The 20,009-nt window shown below is 40.1% G+C and overlaps 1 protein-coding gene across 1 annotated transcript in view; it reads left to right on the top strand.

The window, feature by feature from the left end:
• KCNH5 (potassium voltage-gated channel subfamily H member 5) overlaps window positions 1–20,009 on the top strand; it is a 161,188-nt gene that overhangs the window by 60,467 nt on the left and 80,712 nt on the right. The gene's annotated exons all lie outside the window — the stretch shown is intronic.

Raw genomic sequence — 20,009 nt, 5'->3', positions numbered from 1 at the left:
AGTTACATAGCTAGTATGATGGTTGCATAGCATGCTTGCTGTAAGCTTTCTTGACATCCTAAAAGATCTGAAGTACCTATAAAGAATCATGAAATGAACTTGGAATTATTAGAAACAGGAATTGAAATTGTGTAGTTGCTGTATCTTTTAAATTGTTCACGAGACTAAGTGTAGTATGTACATAAGTGTGCCCAATGACAATTTTATATTGAGTTTAGGGCCTCTTCTTTACACTTGAAAGATGGATTTGATCATTTTTGAAAGGTCTTGGCTGGAATTTGGTTAAAAGTTACAACATATATTCAAATTCGGGTAGTCTGAGTTTTGCTTATAAACTTGCACAGGCTTGGAAATGTTTGAAGTGGTTTTAGCCAATTCTCGAAACATTAGTGATTCCATAAAGTGATTATGTACCTTATGGCACTGGTTTGACTTAAAACAAGTCCTGATTTTATCTCTTGAACACAGTGACCTTTGCCACCAGCAAAGCTAGAAATGAAGGAAATCATAAGCACTGTATTGCACCTTTTCTCTGCTTCCTGCTGTTTCGCAGCTCCACTGAAATAGTCTAAAAACAGTACTGGTAAGGCACATTTCTCATTTCATGTGCTGCCAAGGTTAGATTGCTGAGCAGCTCTCCAGGTTAACAGAAACCTTCAAAACATAGTAAAAACTGCTGAAAATGTTAATATCATTTTGGAGAATTATTTTTCTGTTAAATAAATAATTCTTGGTATTTCTCTGATGCTTTCTATTTCCTGAGCTCCATATAAACACTAAGCAATTATGCAACAAAAGAGCAAACAAAACCTTTTGAAAATAAGATCTGCATAAGCTCTCTGATAATTATCTCAGCGAACACTTTGAGCTTATCTCAGAGAAATACTGAACTATAAAAAGGAAGTTTTCTTGCTACAGTCTTTCTAGGTCTTTAGAAGATTAAAGCCATTTGTTTGGAGATTTTTTAATGCTTTTTAAAAAGAGAGGTTGCAGTTTTAGGACTCTGCTTGCAGCACGGAGCAATGAAATTTCTGCTGAACAGCATCTTTACATGATGGGTGGATGTGTTTCAGAACATTTCGAAGTCCATAAAAAGCAAATCCCCAAGTTAGAGTATTAATGAGCTATTGCAGCTAGGCCATAGAAAACCTATAGGTGCTGATTAGCCATTTGTTGAAACTGCTTTGTGGTATTTACAGAAGGCTGGGGATTTGGAGAATAAGGTGGATACTGTAATATTTACTTTCCTTGTCTTTTGTGGGGACTTCTGTTGCCTTGCAGAGGACATTCCCACACAAGGAACTCACAGCTGTGGTAATTGATTTAGGGTGGAGTGAGAGCCATAAAACCATAATGAATAATAATTATAGTATTAATGATAGTAATAACAAAATGGATACATGGCCTCAGTAAATGAAAAGGAAATGGAGTTTGTAACCTACTTTGTATTTGTTCTAGGTGGATTGTACTCTTGCTTTTTCCTCTCTGAAACACATGTTAAAGATTGGGAATACACATAGTATCAAAGTTGATATTTACAATAGTCTGTGTATGTGCCACTGGCTGACTTCAATAGTTTTCATAAGTGTTACCTGCAAAATTATTACATGTCAAATTTGTAAGTGGTGTCTGTAAGCTTAGTAGCTGGAAAAGCGTGAGTAGGTTTATAGGCTTTTGGGCAAAGTCAGAAGTAGAATCTAAAATTCCAGAAGCATGGCAAAAGGACAGTTAAGTTGCTTAATGCATAAAAAGAATGCCATCAAAATAAATGTGCTTCTCTTGTGAGTGGGGTGAGGAGCATTGTGGCATGCAGGAAGGCTACAGACAGCAGAAATCTTCTTCTTAAATTCTTTTCAAGTGTAAAAATGCTCAATTATGATTAAATGGTTGAATCTTTTGCAAGGATATCAATGAAGGTTTGAAGATTTTCAATTAATGCACATCAGTGTGATGACTGCTCCTGAAATCTAAAGGAGTTGCTTGGTTGGTTAATACTGGTTAGAAAATATCCCAATTTCCTAGAAGATACTGGTCATGGGCTTTATGCATGCAATATTTCTGCAAAGAGATCAGACCTATAGGATTGTGTAAATATGCTTGCAGTGCCAGCTGTTGAGAACATGACAGTCTGTACACCAAAGTGTACAGGGACAGGAAGGCACAACAAATAGCCAATGCAAAATGCAATTGCTCAGGCAGTCAAAGTGGCCAGTGAGCTTGGGAAAAGGATTTGGCCCCAAGAAAAGGTGTAGCTAAGAACTGAAAATTACACATTTGAGTTGTTTTCAAAACAAGATGTTTCATTTTTTTCTTTTGAAACAGTGTTTTGAGATAAACATTCAGCAAAATTCAATTATTGTTCAATCAATAAAAAACTCTGGTCCTTGAACTAACTCCTGTTATAAGCAGAGAGAGACTGTGAAATACCTTTGGTAGTTTTCCTGAAGAAGTTTGCTAATACCAATAGTTGATATTGACGGTGTCTCTTCTAGCAGACTGTGCCAAATAAATGTCTTAAACTTAGCACTGGAATCAGAGATAGTAATTCATCACAATCCCAGCTGCCTACTCATGCAAACTGCAGATATGAAAGAAAATCTTCACTGCGTTGTCAGCTAGCGGTGGCTTGTTCTGCAAGCCCGAAGTTTCCTATTCACACTGGCAAAGTTATCAGGACCTGGGAGAAGTATTTGGGGAGATTTGCAAATCCTTCTGGTGGGCAGGATTACAAAATGATGTACTTGTTAAAAATAGCCAAATTAAGATTCTGTAGCTGCTGATAAAGCATTGCTCAGTGCGGGGCAGTGGCGGGGAAAATCCACATGAATGGGGCTACTTTTCAGTGTGATTGGCAGTTTGTCACTTGGTTGTTCACTGAGGACAGATTGGGTGGGATATTTAGACTGAAATACATCACCTGTCTTACAGGAAAAAGAGCTATGAATAACTTAACCTCATCTTGTGGAGCTTACTTCAGATTTCTTTTTGCCTCACTTGCTTTTTCTTGGTGTCCAGTGCTGTTCAGCAATATTTTTTCTGTTACTTCTTGACATTTGAAAAGCTAAAAATAGCAAACATAAAGCATCCTATGACATGGGGGCAAGGTTTTTACAAGGGTTGTTGTTTAAATACCTATTCTGCATTTGCTGCCTAGAGTTGCTGAATATGCATTAAAAATCTGATTTTTGCAGCTCCTTTTGTGTTGTTGATATAGGTCATTTCATCTCCTCACTGCACAGAACATAACAAATAGGTAGGTCTGTCGGATCCTTTGAATGGACCAGGAATCCTTCATCATTCAGGAAGGACCTTTCTTGTAAACTTCCCATTATCTTCTGTCAGCTCACAGCCTCTAGCAAGAAACTCAATCTCTGCTGCTGCATGTTGCTCTAGCTCTGTTCACAGGCAGGTTTTAGGCTTCTGCAGCACAGACAAAGATGTAAATGTAAAACTAACTGTGTTTGTGCCCTTCACAAAAAGGAATGTATTAAGAAAGAAGCCAGAAAGATACGTTTGGTTTGTACACCATTACTATCTTGCAACTCGGCACAGCCAGGACTTCAGTGAGCAGAAAGTCTGTAAAAGGGAAAAGGCATTTTGGGGAAGGTGGCAATGTGGCAGGGCGAAACAGCTTGCAGAATTCAGGAGAGATGGGGTTTTCTGAAGAAACAAGTGTGAATGTTTAAATGACAAGACTTTGTGTACTGCCATACGCCTTCTTCCCTCCTGTGCTTCCGCTGGCAGAAAAGTGGCCAGCTTCCCAGCTTGCAGCTCAAAAGGTCTCTGATACACTTCTGCATGTTTCCTGTATAACCTGGAGCAATTGGTTTTCCCTTCTCCATGTGCAACCATGAAGTTGCTCTGAATGACATAGAGCAGATTGCAGAGTCAGTCTAGCCTCGTAAATATGGCATTTACAGGAGTTTATTTGTCCAGCTGAGTGGGCCCGACCCAGTGCATACTTCATCTAAGCAGTAACAGAAATCGAGTGGTCACTGAAATGGTCCCGTGATCCTTGCTGCATGGGAAGGTTGGAACAAGATATCGAAGGCAGGAGTGTCAATGAACGTTAAATACTTCACTGTTTCTCAGGGTGTGAAAGTCCCAGAAGAATCACTTAGCCATCCATCAGTCCCCAGAAGAGCTGAGAAAGGATGCTTTGTTGGTCTTGCTTTAGGAAGATACTTCTATCTCATATGCGTAGCTTGCTTTGGCTTCTATTTACTTACAGATTTATGGGGAGGTGGTTGTGGGGGAGATATTATTTTTCAATGATTGGTTTTAAACTATGGTGAAGACAGTCTTGTTAATTCAAATTGGTTTTGTGTATGAGCAGAAGAATTTGTTGTGATTGTACAGGATAATTTCTCTGGAAAACTGGTCATTTCTGCCAGCTGCTGGAGCAATTTCTAGAGAGCTCTTTCCAAAACTGAGTTTCTAATTTCATGGCTTGAAATGCTGACTTCTTGTTTTCATCTTGAAAATACCCAGGATGATGATTTGCAAGTTGGAAAAGAAAACAGACATAATTGCTGTCACTTTGACCCCACGTTGTTGTTGTTCAGAGGAGAGCTGATGAAGGAGAGCATTGGTAGGTTCCTCTTGATACCCTCCTGTGATTTTAATTTTACTAAACAGAGAGAATAGGACATGCTCTTTTCTATTGAGATCAGGTGAGATGCTCTCATCTGAGCCATCTCTAGTTCTAAAGCCTCCCATATTGAGCAATGGGCGAACAATGCTGAAAAGCTTATGGTTGCTTGTGGCACCCTCCCTTGCAGTTGCTCAGCTCTTGTTTTGGAGTTGTGACATGGACTGCCGCAGGCTGTCAGTCATCTCTCCATTGATCTGCCAAAACCTAATTCCTTATTCAAGTGGGTTCTTTCATTGTTCAAGTAACGTTAGTCAGTTCCCTGCCAATATATGGTAGTTAGCCACTTGAGTGCTGTTTGTATGAATCATGGAGGTTTATCTAGTAAATTTTTTAAGCAGTGGCTAAGCCCACGCACTGACACAACAGTGTGTAATTGTAGGAAAGCACTTGTCTGGCAGACTTCCAGACAAGCAATCCCAAGAGTCCATAGGATTTAATTTTTGATCCCGGGGAAAATGTATGTGTAAGATAGCACCTTCTAGCAAAAATCGCTACCAGTAATGTAGATTAAATCATATTTTTTACAGCAACAGATAGTAATGTGAGAAGGATTTACATTCGTAAGAATTTATAGGCTTGAATGTTTAGTGCTGGTTGAAATCCAGTGCTGCTCTAAGAGTGTCCTACAAGAGTCAGTCCTGTGTAAGGGCATTTTCCATTCTTGCAGGAATCTGGGATATGGGAGAGACATGGCTCTGTACCACCTGTCCAGGAGGTGCAGAATAGATTGACCTCTTCAGCAGTAGAGGACTTGTGCCAATTTTTGAGCTGCTTCTTACAGTTTCTTAAAATGTGGGCCTTGTTCAAATCTTTTTGATAAAGATCATGGCCCCTCTGGTGAGCCATTAATTGCTTCAGCTACATACAGATGTAACCTTCAAACTGCATTTGGCAGGTGGCAGGCAGGATGTTTCCACAGCAATCAGTGTGAAGTGGCTGGAGAGATGGGTGACAACCTGCAGGAAGGATTGCTTGCAGGTTATTGCCAGGTTGGCCTTGTCAAAGTTTTGAATGTTCTACAGAATTTGGCCTGGTGAGGGAGGGATGAAGCAGCTTCTTACTTCTTCATGGTCATCTTCTCCGGCGCTGTTTAACATCTTTGTTGGTGACACGGACAGTGGGATCAAGTGCACCCTCAGCAAGTTCGCTGACAACACCAAGCTGTGTGGTGCAGTTGACACACTGGAGGGAAGGGATGTGCTGTCCAGAGGGACCTGGACAGGCTGGAGAGGTGGGACTGTGTGAACCTCATGAAGTTCAACAGGGTCAAGTGCAAGATCCTGCCCATGGGTCAGGGCAATCCCAAGCACAAATACCGGCTGGGTGATGAGTGGATTGAGAGCAGCCATGAGGAGAAGGACTTGGGGGTATTGATGGATGAAAAACTGTCTGTGAGACAGCAACGTGCGCTCACAGCCCAGAAAGCCAACTGTATCCTGGGCTGCACCAAGAGATGTGTGGCCAGCAGGTCGTGGGAGGTGATTCTCCCCCTCTACTCCGCTCTTGTGAGACCCCACCTGGAGTCCTGTGTTCAGCTGTGGGGCCCCCAACATAAGAAGAACATGGACCTGCTCAAGCAGGTCCAGAGGAGGCCACAAGGATGATCAGGGGGCTGGAGCACCTCCCTTATGAGGACAGGCTGGGAGAGTTGGGGTTGTTCAGCCTGAAGAAGAGAAGGCTCCGGGGAGACCTTATAGTGGACTATAAGGTCTCCCAACCCAAACCATTCTATGATTCTGTGATTCTATGATTCTAAATTGTACCATGTGAATCCACTACATGGTTTGGCAAAACTGCCCTAATCGAGGCCACTGAGGGCACAAGGATGCTTCCAAACTAGGAGCTCTTTTGTGTGCAACTGCTTCCCTCTTACGCCTCTGCACAAGCTTTCATGCACCTGGAAAGGCTGCAAACTCAGCTGTGCATTAATAATTACATCTCAAAGACAGAATATTTTATTTAGGGGAGGTGGAGATTTTCTGGAGGAAATCATTAGCTTCTAATTGGACTTGTAAGAGACATAGGGCTAATGGAGGAGGAGGTGTTTATGTGGGGACTGACTTGCAGTAAAGAACTGCTTGACCCAAAGTGGTTTTAAACATTGAGAGAAGGTGCCAAAGATTTTCCAAGAAGGCTGATTTGGGTGTATTTCTAGCTGTCTTGTTCAGGGTAGTTTGGCATTTGGCCTCGTCACCAATATCCCACTGGGTGAAATACCAGAAGTAAAGCTGTGTATCACCCCTACCCCTTGTCTTTGAAGTGAGCATGTCTTGATATTTCAGAGCTTGAAAAAAGGTTTTCAAAAGGCTGCAAGTCACCTAGAAGACTAGGGGTCAAGATATCTACGCAACTAAGTCGGTGATATGAGTTATAAGTGAACCTGGGGATAGATTTATTAGTTTAGTATTTCAGATGAGGCAATGAGAAAGGTGGCAAATTCTTTAACATCCAAATCAGGAGAGAGTAAAACTGTTCATTCATATGTACCCACCAGTGCACACAGAATGTTACATGAAGTTGCCTTTCAGTGGAAATTTCCCCTTTTGAGTGCTATTGGGAAAACATTTTGACACTTTTGGACTGCTGGACCATAGTCCAAGTTCTGTCAGCTCTACAAAGCAAGAATATCAAGATTTTTCTGCAATATCCTTTAATTATTAGCCATCTCAGTTATGTCTCACAGCTGGAGCAGATGAAGTGTTTCCAGGCAGGTTATTGGTCTCAGTGCAGCAGCTGAACTTGGCAATCTTAATATTCTCTGAACAGCTGCATGGAAAAGGCTTAGAGTATAAATATATCAGTAGCCTATAGTAAAAAACAAGTTACATTTAGAGAGTAAAAGATCGAGCATCATCCACTTTTTCATGAAACTTCAGTCTAAGAGTGAGATTGGAGTGGATACAATAAGGGTAATTGGCAGAAACACCATGGAGGGCATAGGTGCCTTGTTTTGCTTTAACATGGCAGTAGGTTTTTAGATATTCACATTCTAGTTTATAGCAGAAACATGTGTCTTTATATAAAGAGCTTTAAAACTCTAAAACAGTCTCCTTGGGAAGCTTTATGGGATTTTTTTTTTTTTTTTGCAGTTATAGCTAGTGTGTGTTTATGTAAGCTTTACTTTTATTATCATTGGCTTGATATGTTTAAATGAATTTATGGTATCAAGAGAGATGGGGCAGTGAGTGGGAGAGGTAAGAATGAAGAAAGAAATGTTATGCTATTGAGTTATGTTATTTAAAACAACTGAAAATTGCTATTAAAGAAATGATACATAAATGAGGAAAATCAACATTTACACAGTGCTCTTCCTCACACACAGTGCAAGCAACCACCTGAGATGGTCCCAGAGGGATTATCAGGTTGTCCTGGATTACTCATAACATCTGTATCTCTCAGAAAGCAAAAAGTTTTAATTAATTCAACTAGATCAGCAAATATATCCGACTAGCTCACAACACAGCACAGCTTTATAGCATATTGTGCTAGAGGGATAAACAAATCTTAGATAAAAGGTAACCTCCAAGGTATTATACCACTTGGATGAAAGGGGCTAGGGAGATTGTTCATGGTTTTCTGTTCTGAAGTTTCAGAAAGCCAGGTGAGTGATCTAGGCCCGTGTCTGCACCGAGATCCCTGGAAATCTGCAGGGCTTGATTTTGTATACTCATGAGATAATACCTGTGTGTGGTTGGCATTCAAAAGGGAGTTACCCAAGTAAGTCAGGCCAGTTACCCAGGTAGATCCTGCCTGATTTCAACAGAGCTGTGCTCCTCAGTGAGCTCTGCTTTTCAGTGGATAAACCAGGTATTTTCTGTTAAATCTCCTTAATATTAGCCTAGCTTTACTTGTAGACAAGTGCTATGGTTTATCAACCAGAGTGTTCGAAAGTTGTTAGGATGGGCAGTGGAGTGAGGAGACAAATTGATTTAGGAAGTGTCCCATTGTAGAAAAATTGAACCATACCAGTAAATCAGGCCTTAAAATACTATTGTTTCAGGTCAATCAAGAGATTTCCTTGCCTAAATTTTGTTAGATTGACTTTCAGAACTGAAAAACTGTGTGACATCATTGCACATCCAGAGAGGCTGATTGAGAGTTTGGTTTTTTGTGTTGTTTTTGTAAAAGAAATAAAAAGCCCAAATCTCTGGGAAGTTTCATTATTGCGCTAATGCCTGTGGTACTGTAACATGTTTGGTGGTACTAAAAGATATCAGGTAATTGGATAAAAGATGACAGATACTAGTTCTTGGTTTCTCATTGCTTCATTTCTGTAGGTCTGAAGTAGTACAATGTCATGTTCCTCTTGAAAATACTGAGAGCACTGAGGACTGAGCCTGAACATCTCTTGTCTTCATTCATCTTTTCTGCAGCTTTTTCTGCAAGAACCTTGGTAGAATCAGGAAAAACTTTCCTCTGGTGGAAGCATACCCTATGTGGGAATGTGACTGCAGGGTCCTTCTTAAAGAGCTTTACCCCTTTCCCTTCAATTTGGAGGAAGGACAGGATAGCATCCAAAATGGCATTTCTCCCCTGGCTACCTGCTGTGCATCCCTGCTGAGTCAAAAAAATCTGGTTGTGCTTCAGTAGGAATCTTTTGGTCATGAATGATTAAAACTAGTTTTCTTCCACTGGCCAGCAGCCAGCATGGATTTGTCAAGATGAGTTCATGGCAAATTAATCTGATTTCTTTTTTTGACAAGATAACTGCCTAGTGAATAAGGGGAATTTAGTAGATACAATATATCTGAACTTTTTAAAAGGCTTCTGACACTTTTCTACATAGTGGTCTCGTAGCAAACGAGTGAAAAATGATCTCAACACAGTCATAACAAAGTCAGCCATAAGTGATTGAAAAAACTCTCTCAAAAAGTAATCAAGGGCTTCACTGTCAAACCTGGAGGGAACTACCCTGCAAGTCTTTGCCCCGCATGTGATTTTATTCAACACTTTCATTAGCAGAGTTGAATGACAGAACAGAGAGTGTACATCAGGAGAGTTATGGGAAGGGTTGCAAGCAGCTTAGATGACAGCATCAGAATCCATAATGATCCTGATAAATTGGAAAGGTGCCCTGAAATCAGCAAGGTGAATGTCAATAAAGGCAAGTGCAATGCACCACGTGTAAAGAGGGCAAATCAAATGCATAAGCACAGTATAGGGAATAACTGGCTCTGCTGCTGTGAGGCTGGAGAAGATCTTGGAGGAAAAGGGAGTGGGAAAGTGGTAGGCAGCTGCAGACTGAATGTAACACAACAGTGGGCTAAAACCTGTAAATCTCACTCGGTAAAGTATCAGGAGCAATGTCATAGGCAAGCTGAAGAAGACATTAATTCTGCTGGGATTAGGGCTGGTGAGACTTTTTTATTTTTTTTTAAACAGGGCTTTAGGAAAGCTGTAGACCAGCTGGAGAGAGAGGAGATCAATAAAAATCTGTTACAAGACAGGATCTCAGGGGAACAGTTGGAGGAACTGACTTTGGTTTAAGCTGAAGGGGAACTTGAAGATTGACTTCTACCATGGAAAGAGTGTGCTTGAAAGTGAAAAAAATGTCGGTCTTCTGTGTTTTCTGAAGGATAATCACGTCAGTTAGGAGGGAATGAAAGACTGATGTTTCCAACCTCAGTCCACCAAAACTTTCCAGTTGTGGGTGCATTCAGACCATATGCAAAGTCACCACCAGATTTGGTAGACACTACTTCATCGATGAGTACCAGATTTGCTCCAGGTATCCTTGCTCCTACCTCAGTATGGCAATTAGGCCAGGCAATCACTTGAGGTCCCTCCCAACCCTACATCTCTCTGTTGTTGCAGGGAGAATAAGGTACAGCTGAAAATCTCTGTTATGTGTTAAGCAAGGCAAAGTTAGGAAAGCTTGCTTTCTCTAGATGGTTGACCATCCTTTAACAATTAGTGATGTTTTATGGTCCATGATGTAGTGACTGCATGCTTGCACTGCATTCACCCTATATCACTTCCATATTTGAACTGTAAAATGTACATGCACACACTGAGCTACACTCATCCTGGAAAAGTTCAGCTCCCTGCGGAAATGCTGTTGTCATCCAAATCGTGCGAGGCATTGAGCAATGAGTGGGGGTGTCCAAAACTAAAACAAAACTTTAGTGAAATTTTTTCTCAAGTACAAGGGCTACATGGTAGCATCCATATTCTCTAACATATTTGGAAGGCATCATTTGGAGCTGAAAAATCTTGATTCAATTATTTATGAAGAAGTAGGTGTTCTCACTGTGGGTCTGAATTGAGTCCATCTGCAGGAAACAGAAAGAAATTAATTTCAGTAGAGGAGTTTGACTTTTTTTGGTTTTAAAAGTTTTTGTTACTGAAATATAGTTAGTTCTTGCCTCAGTGTTTTAATCAGGACTTTTTCATTAAGAAAATAAAGACTTACACTAAAGAAAGAGAAAATACTAATTTTATATTGGAAGTTCTATTTTCCACCTCTTTTTTCCTGTCTTTATTCCCTTAAAATACATTTTTTAAAAAATTCCACAGCTTTTGGTATTAACCACTGGAAGAATAGTAGAAGGATGGAAGTAGAATCTTCTTTAAATATTCAGGAGAAAAGAGAAAAGAGAGATTTTGGGGCAATTTTCTCACTTTCAACAATTTCTTTTTCCAGGGGAAGCTAAGCAAGCAGGTAAAAGGAAGAAGACCAGCAGATAGAAAAAGATATTTTTTTAAAGTTGAAAGATTAATAAGGTTTTATCTTATTTTGTCTACATTTTTGTTGCATAACAACATGAAGGATTTTCTAATAGAGCAGAATATTTAATTTCTTCTAAAGCATGTAATGAAAATTAAAGCATATTTCAAAGCTCTATTGTGAAACGTAATCAGAATTGAAATAGGATGAAGGTGGTGTAAGAGGAGTTATAAATATCTGTCATTGATTTCTACATGGTGACGTGACAATCGGAGATGGCTTGGAGGCTGAATTCCTCTTCAGGAAAAAGCCCGTGTCTATAGAAGTGGCATTGTCTCAATGTCTGTGTCAGTTTTCCTCAGTGGAAGATGGTCAGTTTTGAGGTAAAAGCCCCTTAAATTGGATCTTTCCTGAAGTTGGAACACTGGAAGTAGCAGTCATATCCGTGTCCCTTCAAAATTTGTGTTTGTGTGTGCACATGCCAATAGTAATGGTAGCAGCTAGAGAAAAATTGTAATTCTTACAATGTATTGGCAAGGTTGAACAGCGAAAGCATCATCACTTGTCACACAGGCAAACATCTTTCTTTGGATGGGGTGTTGGATCCTTTTAAGTCTCATCTCTCTTGCCTCATATAGGATCAAATGACATTAGGTTAAAGGATAGGAGGGCAGAGTGAGGTGTGATGAATTCTTACCTATTTTTTAAAAGCATTTAATCAGGTCCTTCGGTCCTTCCTGAACTGGGACCCTAAACACATGGTGTGTTTTAAGCACTCTAATAAGCCCACTGACCTCATTGTTGCTTAATGTGAGCTTACCTTTAAGTGTTTTTCTGGCCACAAGCCATAATGAAAGGAACATTTCTGACATTTAAGGTTTATGGGTGGATCTTCCAAATATAGTCCAGCGGGAATTAGGAGGGTAAGTCCTGTTTGAAGGTCGCTAGTACTCATGCCTAAAATTCATGTAGGCATATTGTAAAGCCTCACCATCCATTTCTGTGATGTCCCATGTATGGAAATTATTTTTTACATGGTATGTTTGAATGATCACCTGTTTGGTAAAGACACGGGAACAAACTGTCATTCCTTCGTATGATGAAAGGATTAGCTTCATTTGCCCTTCTTCTTCCTCCTTGACCAGAAACATTTTAAAGCACAAAATCTGATAGATGCTTCCATTCCATTATTTTTGAATAGGAAATTGAGGCATAAGGAAGGTTACTGCTGTAGTCCACCTTACCTAAAGGAAATGTAACTTTCCAGTTAATCGAATGAAATCTTTCTACATTAGGAGTTGGGGAGGGGGGGGGGGGGAAAGCAAGTCAATAAGGTAGGAAAGAAGTTCAGAAAAAAGCCATTGGCATCAGTGCTGTATCGGAAAATATTGAAAAGGCTGGAGGATGTGAGCCTGAAATAATTAAATGTGGGTGAAGATTGGTCATGCAAGAAGGAGCTTGTAATCAAATCTCCTTGTCTGAAGATGAATGAAGTAAAGGAGGAGAGAAGAGGAAAACAGGTGTGTGAGATGCTTACAACACCCATGGCATGGTCACAGACCTTGGAGGTCCTTGGCCCACATTCCCTTTCCCCATGCACAAGGTCATTTTAGCAGAGAGGTCTGTTTAGTGATGTGTGTGTGTGCTTGCGTGTGAGTGACAATGTGTTGAGCCCTATCACATATGTTTCAGTTGCAGCAGGGGCTGAAAGCTGGTCCTGGTGAGAAGCAAAACACAGGCGACCTGCTGGTGTCCCGTGGGACCTTGTGAGAGCTGATGTGGTCGGTGCCACTGAGCACCTTGTCCCCTTTCTGTTCCTCGGTTAGGAGCAGGCAGGTGCCCATGGTTGCACCCATGTTGAGGTTGCTCTGCTGTCTCTTCTGGGAAGTCAAGAGGTAGCATTGGCTGTTAAATGGGATTTTAAATGGCACAATTGGATTTATCTGAAGCATTAGTCTTCATTTCAGAATAATAAATCTTCACTGGCAGAACTTCCTTAATATTTTTCAGGGATCATAACAGATGCACATTATTTGTGTTGTGTTGATGGGCTTTGGAGCAGCATTACAATTTTAGGAAGCTAGTGATTTCATCCCACACTGTGCTTTGGCCATTTAAAAAAAAAAATTTTTTTCCAAGCTTCAGAGTGGGATCCAGCACTGCAGCTGTTTTACATATTCTACCAGCTGCTAAAGGAGCAATTTGGGAAAGCACAAAAGTAAATCAAGTTTCTGTGTAACCTGTTAAAAAAAAACAAACCCAGGAATATCAGAAAGTATTAATGAGTTAAATCCTAAAGAGTTTTGCTAAACAGAGGACTTAATGATAAATATTGGGGCCCTCCCAAATAAACTACTCTCTAGCTATCTTAGGAACAAGTGATATGTAAACTCCCCTGCATTACAGACAGAATAGTAAGCAAATTGTTCATATGGTTTAAACATGGGTGTGTTTTTACTTAAATGCTTCTTATAAGCAAGAGGAGCTGTTAAATACTTCTAAATGTTTGTGATATTTTAAGGCGTGATTAGAGGCTTTGGAAGGAGTTTAATGAAAACTACATCAGTATTGAACACCCACATGAACACAGAGAATAGGAGGGACAGGAAGCTGAGCTGAGCAGATTTGATCTAGCCTAATTAGTCAGATTGTTGTTGCTGTTTTTACAGTCTATTATTGATACAGAAACACGCTATTGAAGAATTAGTAATCTGAAACATTGCAGTTCATTAGAGTTTTTAGTGGTGCTCTAGTAGACACACTCCATCTGGATGATAATAAGAAATAATGGACCGTAGAGACGTTATGGATCCTCACCTTATAATCCATTTTCAGCCAGCTGAGAAAGCAACAAAGAGGATGTTTGCATGAAATATGTCACTTTGCGATTATAAATTCAAAGAGAAGAGTCTTGTGCTCTTTATCTCTGCACCAGATATTTATTCCTTTCTTCCTTTGCGTGCTGCACAAATATTTCTAACCAAATTTCATCTGTGGATAAAGGCACGGCATTGTGTCAATATGACACAGGCATTTCTGCAGTGGCATGACATTTTTCATGGTTTTTATGTTACTACAATAAGAATGTCAGAATGAATCAGACTTTCTCATAGTTTATTGCATTTCAGGTTATAATTGTAACAACAAAGCATCTTCACGTATAATGGCAACACATGGAGGTTGTTAACTAATGTGTTTTCGTATGTACATGAAAAGGAGGGGGAGTCAGCTGTGATCTCTTTTAATTGGTGCATTTAACAGAGGAACAAGAGCTTTTGAGTAGAGATGTCTGAAGGTGAAGGCTCTCATCTAAGAATGTGAAACCTTTAGTTTCATTTCCAGATCTGACATCTGGTAGAATCGTGAACTTTGGCATTTGATAAATTTTGTGGTTCTTTTTTCCTCTCCAAACCTATGCCTGATTTATTGGCTTTAATGGTAAATGGTTGGGGGCAGGAACTCCACATGTTTTTGTACAGTGCCTACTAAACCACGTTCCAAGTTACAGGGAGCCAACAAACACAAATGAAAATGTTCCAGGAATCACAAAAAAAGGAGTCTGACTGCACTGAATTAGTCTGAATTTCTGTAGTTGACTCAATGTAACTGGCTCAGACCTTGGGTTAAGTTCAAAGAGTGCAGGAGGGATTTCATTTTTACCAATCTACAGTTTAAAAGCTCAGGTGAAGGCAGAGGTAAATGGAGGATACTGTCCATGGCTCTGGACGATCTAATAGCCTGCAGTCAGAATATTTCATGATAGCCAAAAGTTCACGTGGGTCTGAGCCACAGCATTTGTGTGAAGAAATCAGATGAACCATGTAGTTCATCCTAATTTACAAAAAATGTGTATTATTTTGCTTCAGGGGATGCAGCCTACCACATAGGACTGGAGGCAATTCTTTCTACCATGAGCAGGATGTTCAATGGTAAATAGTTCCAGGATTAATATAGCTAGGGTACATGCGAACAGTACAGATTTGTGCTGAAATTAGTCCCTGTCTCTTACTTCTCATAAGAATGTGATGAGCATATGTAGGCATACACACAGTGGTCCAATATATCCTGATCTTTTAAGCTGATATATTAGCATGTTTAAGGCAGAGCCAGTATTATTTAGTAGAATGTCAAGATATATATGGCTGACATGACAAAGCCACAACAAGTATCTACTATAAATCTGCAAAAGGTTTGGAAGTCCCATCACAGACACTGGAAATGTGAGTTGTTTAGGACACTAGGCAACATATTCAAAACACTGATACAGCTTTGGGGACTTTATGTCCCATTCACTTTCAGAGAGATCTTGGCTTTTACATCATGTTTCCTTTTTTGTGAAAACCTTTCCCACTGCAACCAACATAGAGCATTTTAAACTAGTTTACAATCTACTTCTTGCTCCCTTTTTACCCCCCAAAACCAACACAGAAATATTAGTTATAAAAAGGAAATGTGAAATGACAGTTACTAAACAGGCAAGATTAAGATAAACCATCAAATCATTACTTTAAGGTCCCTGACCTCTGAGACTAGGTCTTGGAGTGCTAAGCCTTAATAATAGATTAATCTTAGAAACATTTTTTCCATGAAGAAGAAGAAACCAATTTAAGATCTCAATGGTTTTAATTTTTAAATTATGATGGTTGTCATTGCTTTGCACTTTCTGCATGAGATTTCCTTGGTTTCTTGTTCTTGCAATCTGTTTCTGGCTGAAAAATTTTGGAGTAAACTTTAGAAAAAAATCAGTTCTACTGTAGATGAACATGTTATTTTTGAATGCTTTTAAGGTTATTTTCAAAGTTTGTATGTATATTTTATCCTAATGCGATCAATAATTGGATCTAATTTGATATATCTGCCTGTGGCTGTGTTAGTCTTACACATACTTCCAAAAATGAATGAAAAATACTGTATTTTTCATGTAGAGCTACAACAGATGAAGACCAGCCAAAATAATTTTCCCTCAAATTTCCTGAAAACATTCACCTTGACATTGGAAAATATCAGGCCAAAACAAATTAGTCTGACAAAAGGAAGGAAGGTTGGAGTGGGAGGGAAAACTCTGTCTCAGCTGGGGAATGCACTGTTCACTCTGCAGCTGACAGTTTAACTCCCTTTCTTACTCCAAACTAAATATCTGTATTTTGGTAAAAAAGCATTGAATATACATTTGTGACACATAGTATTACCTTACTTCCATTTCTTTCCCCAAATACAATTTGACAATCAGCTTTACGTTGGTAATGTTCTCGTTCCTTTGTTTTATATTCTTCACATTCAAGACATCTAACTGAAAATATCAAGAAAGTTAATATCCTAGTGAGAAGATTTGGTTTGAAGAGTGTCACAAAAGGAGGACAAAGTTAATTTTTGCAAATGGATTTCTTAGGTTTTGATGATTTTCAATGATCTTACTTCATTTTAGAACCCAGTATAAAACAATGGACTTTACTGAATTATGTTTAGGCAGTCTGGGTATCTTATATATCAGATTGAGATGTTTTGACAATTATCTCAATATTATCCCCAGGGACTATATCCTCATATGCTGTTTTTCCTGAAATGGTTTTCGTGAAGATGGTAATTAATTTTTTTCCTAATCTTTCCATCCAAAATTGCTGACATGGCACAACTGTTGACCTGGCATGCAACTAGGTAGTTATGTACAGCTATAATTGGAATAAGGCTATCTATGTTGTCCCAGGGTAAAATCATGACATAGTTTTTCTTCTTATTTCCATGCAACCAGAATGCTACCCCTGTTGTTTTGACAATGAGGGGAGATCTACCAGATGCATAGGCTCAACTATGCAACAATATGACTTGTTGATATTAATTTCAGCTCACTTTTCCTGACAAGGTAGAGCATGGACCGTGTTATCTTGGAGGCTGATTTATGTGTCATCTTCTTGTCAATACAGGGAGAATCTTCAGCTCCCACCTCTTTTTCCTCTCCCTCTCCCTCTCCCTCTCCCTCTCCCTCTCCCTCTCCCTCTCCCTCTCCCTCTCCCTCTCCCTCTCCCTCTCCCTCTCCCTCTCCCTCTCCCTCTCCCTCTCCCTCTCCCTCTCCCTCTCCCTCTCCCTCTCCCTCTCCTCTCCCCTCCCTTCCCCCTTCCCCCTTTCCCTTCCCCCTTTCCTTTCCTCTTTCCTTCCCTTCCCCCTTCTTCCCTTTCCCTTCCCCCTTCCCCCTTCCCCCTCCTCTTTTTCCTTTTTTAAAAGTCAGGATGTATTTATGATGTTGATGTATGAAAGTGGGTACCTATCAACTCAGATACTTTTTGTGGCTGTTAGTAGCATCCATCTGTATAAGCAGAAAGTGAAGCCTGTGTTGTGCATCACAGTGGAATATGGAATTGTAAGAAAAATCATAAATTTTTTTGTTATGAAATTATCCATGCCATCCCATAACATAGTGGAAATAGCATCTGAAATAATTGCTACTAATTAAACCTTCCTGATTTAAAACCATTTCCATAATCTAATTAGGCTAAGTACATAGCTGAATGTTGAATGGGACAGTTAATGAAAATATTTATAAGCATGGATCATGGTGAAATTAGAAAAGGTTGAAATTAATTATGGTCAAGAATTTTTCTTCCTCTTTTCCAACCCTGAGTATATAAATGAACTGGGATGTGAGGGCTGTCAGTGAGGTTTGTTCCCTGTGTTTCTTCGTGCTACTAGAGGAGAGATATTCTGCTGTCTGAAACATTTATCACAGCAACAGGCATAAGTATTTTATTTCCTTTGGGAGGTTAGTGCTCTGTGTTCTTTATGGAGGATAAATAAGCTTTTTTGCAGAATTATGTTGTTAAAGTCTTTAAGTACAGAATATTGGAGACATTGTAAAATATATTAAAAAAGCACTTTGGGCCCATTTTATAGCATTCATTCACTTTGCTTTGGCTTTCATCTTGCTCATTTTTCACTGGAAAATGTGATGCACACTTTTCCCCCCAAAAAGACAGATTCCCACCTTTTCATAATCAGGACATGCACAGCTATCCATTAATCAAGCACTTAGTAGAGACTGCAGCAAACTTATTTCCAAAAGCAAGGTGTCCCACTTGACAGATCTCTGAGGATTAAGGAAATATAAGAGGTACCAAATAGTTGTGCTGAATTCTGTGAGGAGGAAGATTTAGCTTGCCTCTTCCTGACAGTGGTTGCATCAGCACAGCTCATTTCTGTGTGCTTTGTGTGGATTCCTGAGATTTCATCTCTGCAAAATATGAGCAAAGCAATAGACAGAGATGGTCCAAGGGAAAAATGAAAGATCATCTAGTTCCAACCCCCCTGCCATGGGCAGGGACACATTCCACTAGATCAGATTGCTCAAAGCCCCAACCTGGCCTTGAACACTTCAGGGAGGGGGCAGCCACAACCTCTCTGCTCAAGCAGGTCTATGTCCTTCTTATGTTGGGGGCTGCTCTCAATCCACTCTCCATCCAGCCTGTATCTGTGCTTGGGATTGCCCTGACCCATGGGCAGGACCTTTCACTTGGCCTTGTTGAACTTCATGAGGTTTGCACAGGCCCACCTCTCCAGACTGTCCAGGTCCCTCTGGATGACACATCCCTTCCCTCCAGAGTGTCAACTGCACCACATAGCTTGGTGTTGTTGGCAAACCTGCTGAGGATGCCTCAATCCCACTGTCCGTGTCACCAACAGAAATGTTAAACAGCGCCGGTCCCAGCACTGACCCCTGAGGAATACCAGACCTAATGGAGGAAGAAGGGCACAGATTTTGGAGTGTCAGTAGTAACCTGGGTTCATGTTAAAACCTGGGGTGAAACTGGAACTGTCATGCAGTGTAAGGGGCCTTTTTGCAGTGGAAATGTCTTCATGGAAAGGACACTACGCTCTTACTTAAATCTTGGAAAGTTTCTGACAGTGAAAGGACCAATACGGTCAGATTGAAATGTTATATCTGGAGCTTCTATTCTGTCAGTTCCTTTATTGGCCTGAATAAATAAGAGGGTGGGGGAAAAAAGGGCAAGAGAGGAACAGAATCCTCTGCTTGGAGCATCCAGGAGGGGAATTATAACCTCTTGGTTCTGGTTCAGTCACAAATTTTATTCCTTTACTTCATAGTTTTAATCCCCTTGCTAATTCCACTCCTGATCTCTGGGTTGAGTTGGGTTTTGTGTAGGCATATCTTTGAATCTGGTACTGTACCTTCTTAGCTTGTTTCTGGGCAAAGGCTGAAATGGTGGGAAGATAATTAGAAGATACTTTTATGCACATACCCAAATATATTCCAAGGAAGAGCCAACGCCTTCTGGTCCCAGAAGTTTTTGTGAGACATTTAGGGTAGGAAATGTAGGCAAGAAATTGCAAGTTACCTTAACAGGTGTATCGTTTGCTTAGATGAACATTAAACTACTCTCAAGATGAGTCTTGTGAACTTGATTGTTATGTTATTGCAATTATGTCCTCTGAGAGGATTTGAGTTAGGAAGATTTGTATGAGTTAGGAAGACTTGGATGAGACTTTGAGCAACCTGATCTAGTGAAAGGTGTACCCTACCCACAGCGGCTGGGTTGGAACTAGATGAGTTTTAAGGTCCCTTCGAACCCAAACCATTCTGTGATTCTATGAAGATTTGTGAATGAGTTGAATGTTCAGACTCAAAGAGTAGGTGGAAGTTTTGGGTTTCTGTGTGCTTTGGCTGTGTTTGAACCCAGT

Source organism: Strix uralensis, chromosome 4 (genome assembly GCF_047716275.1).
Source record: "Strix uralensis isolate ZFMK-TIS-50842 chromosome 4, bStrUra1, whole genome shotgun sequence".
Taxonomy (NCBI): domain Eukaryota; kingdom Metazoa; phylum Chordata; class Aves; order Strigiformes; family Strigidae; genus Strix; species Strix uralensis.
This window is presented reverse-complemented; position numbering and strand designations above follow the sequence as displayed.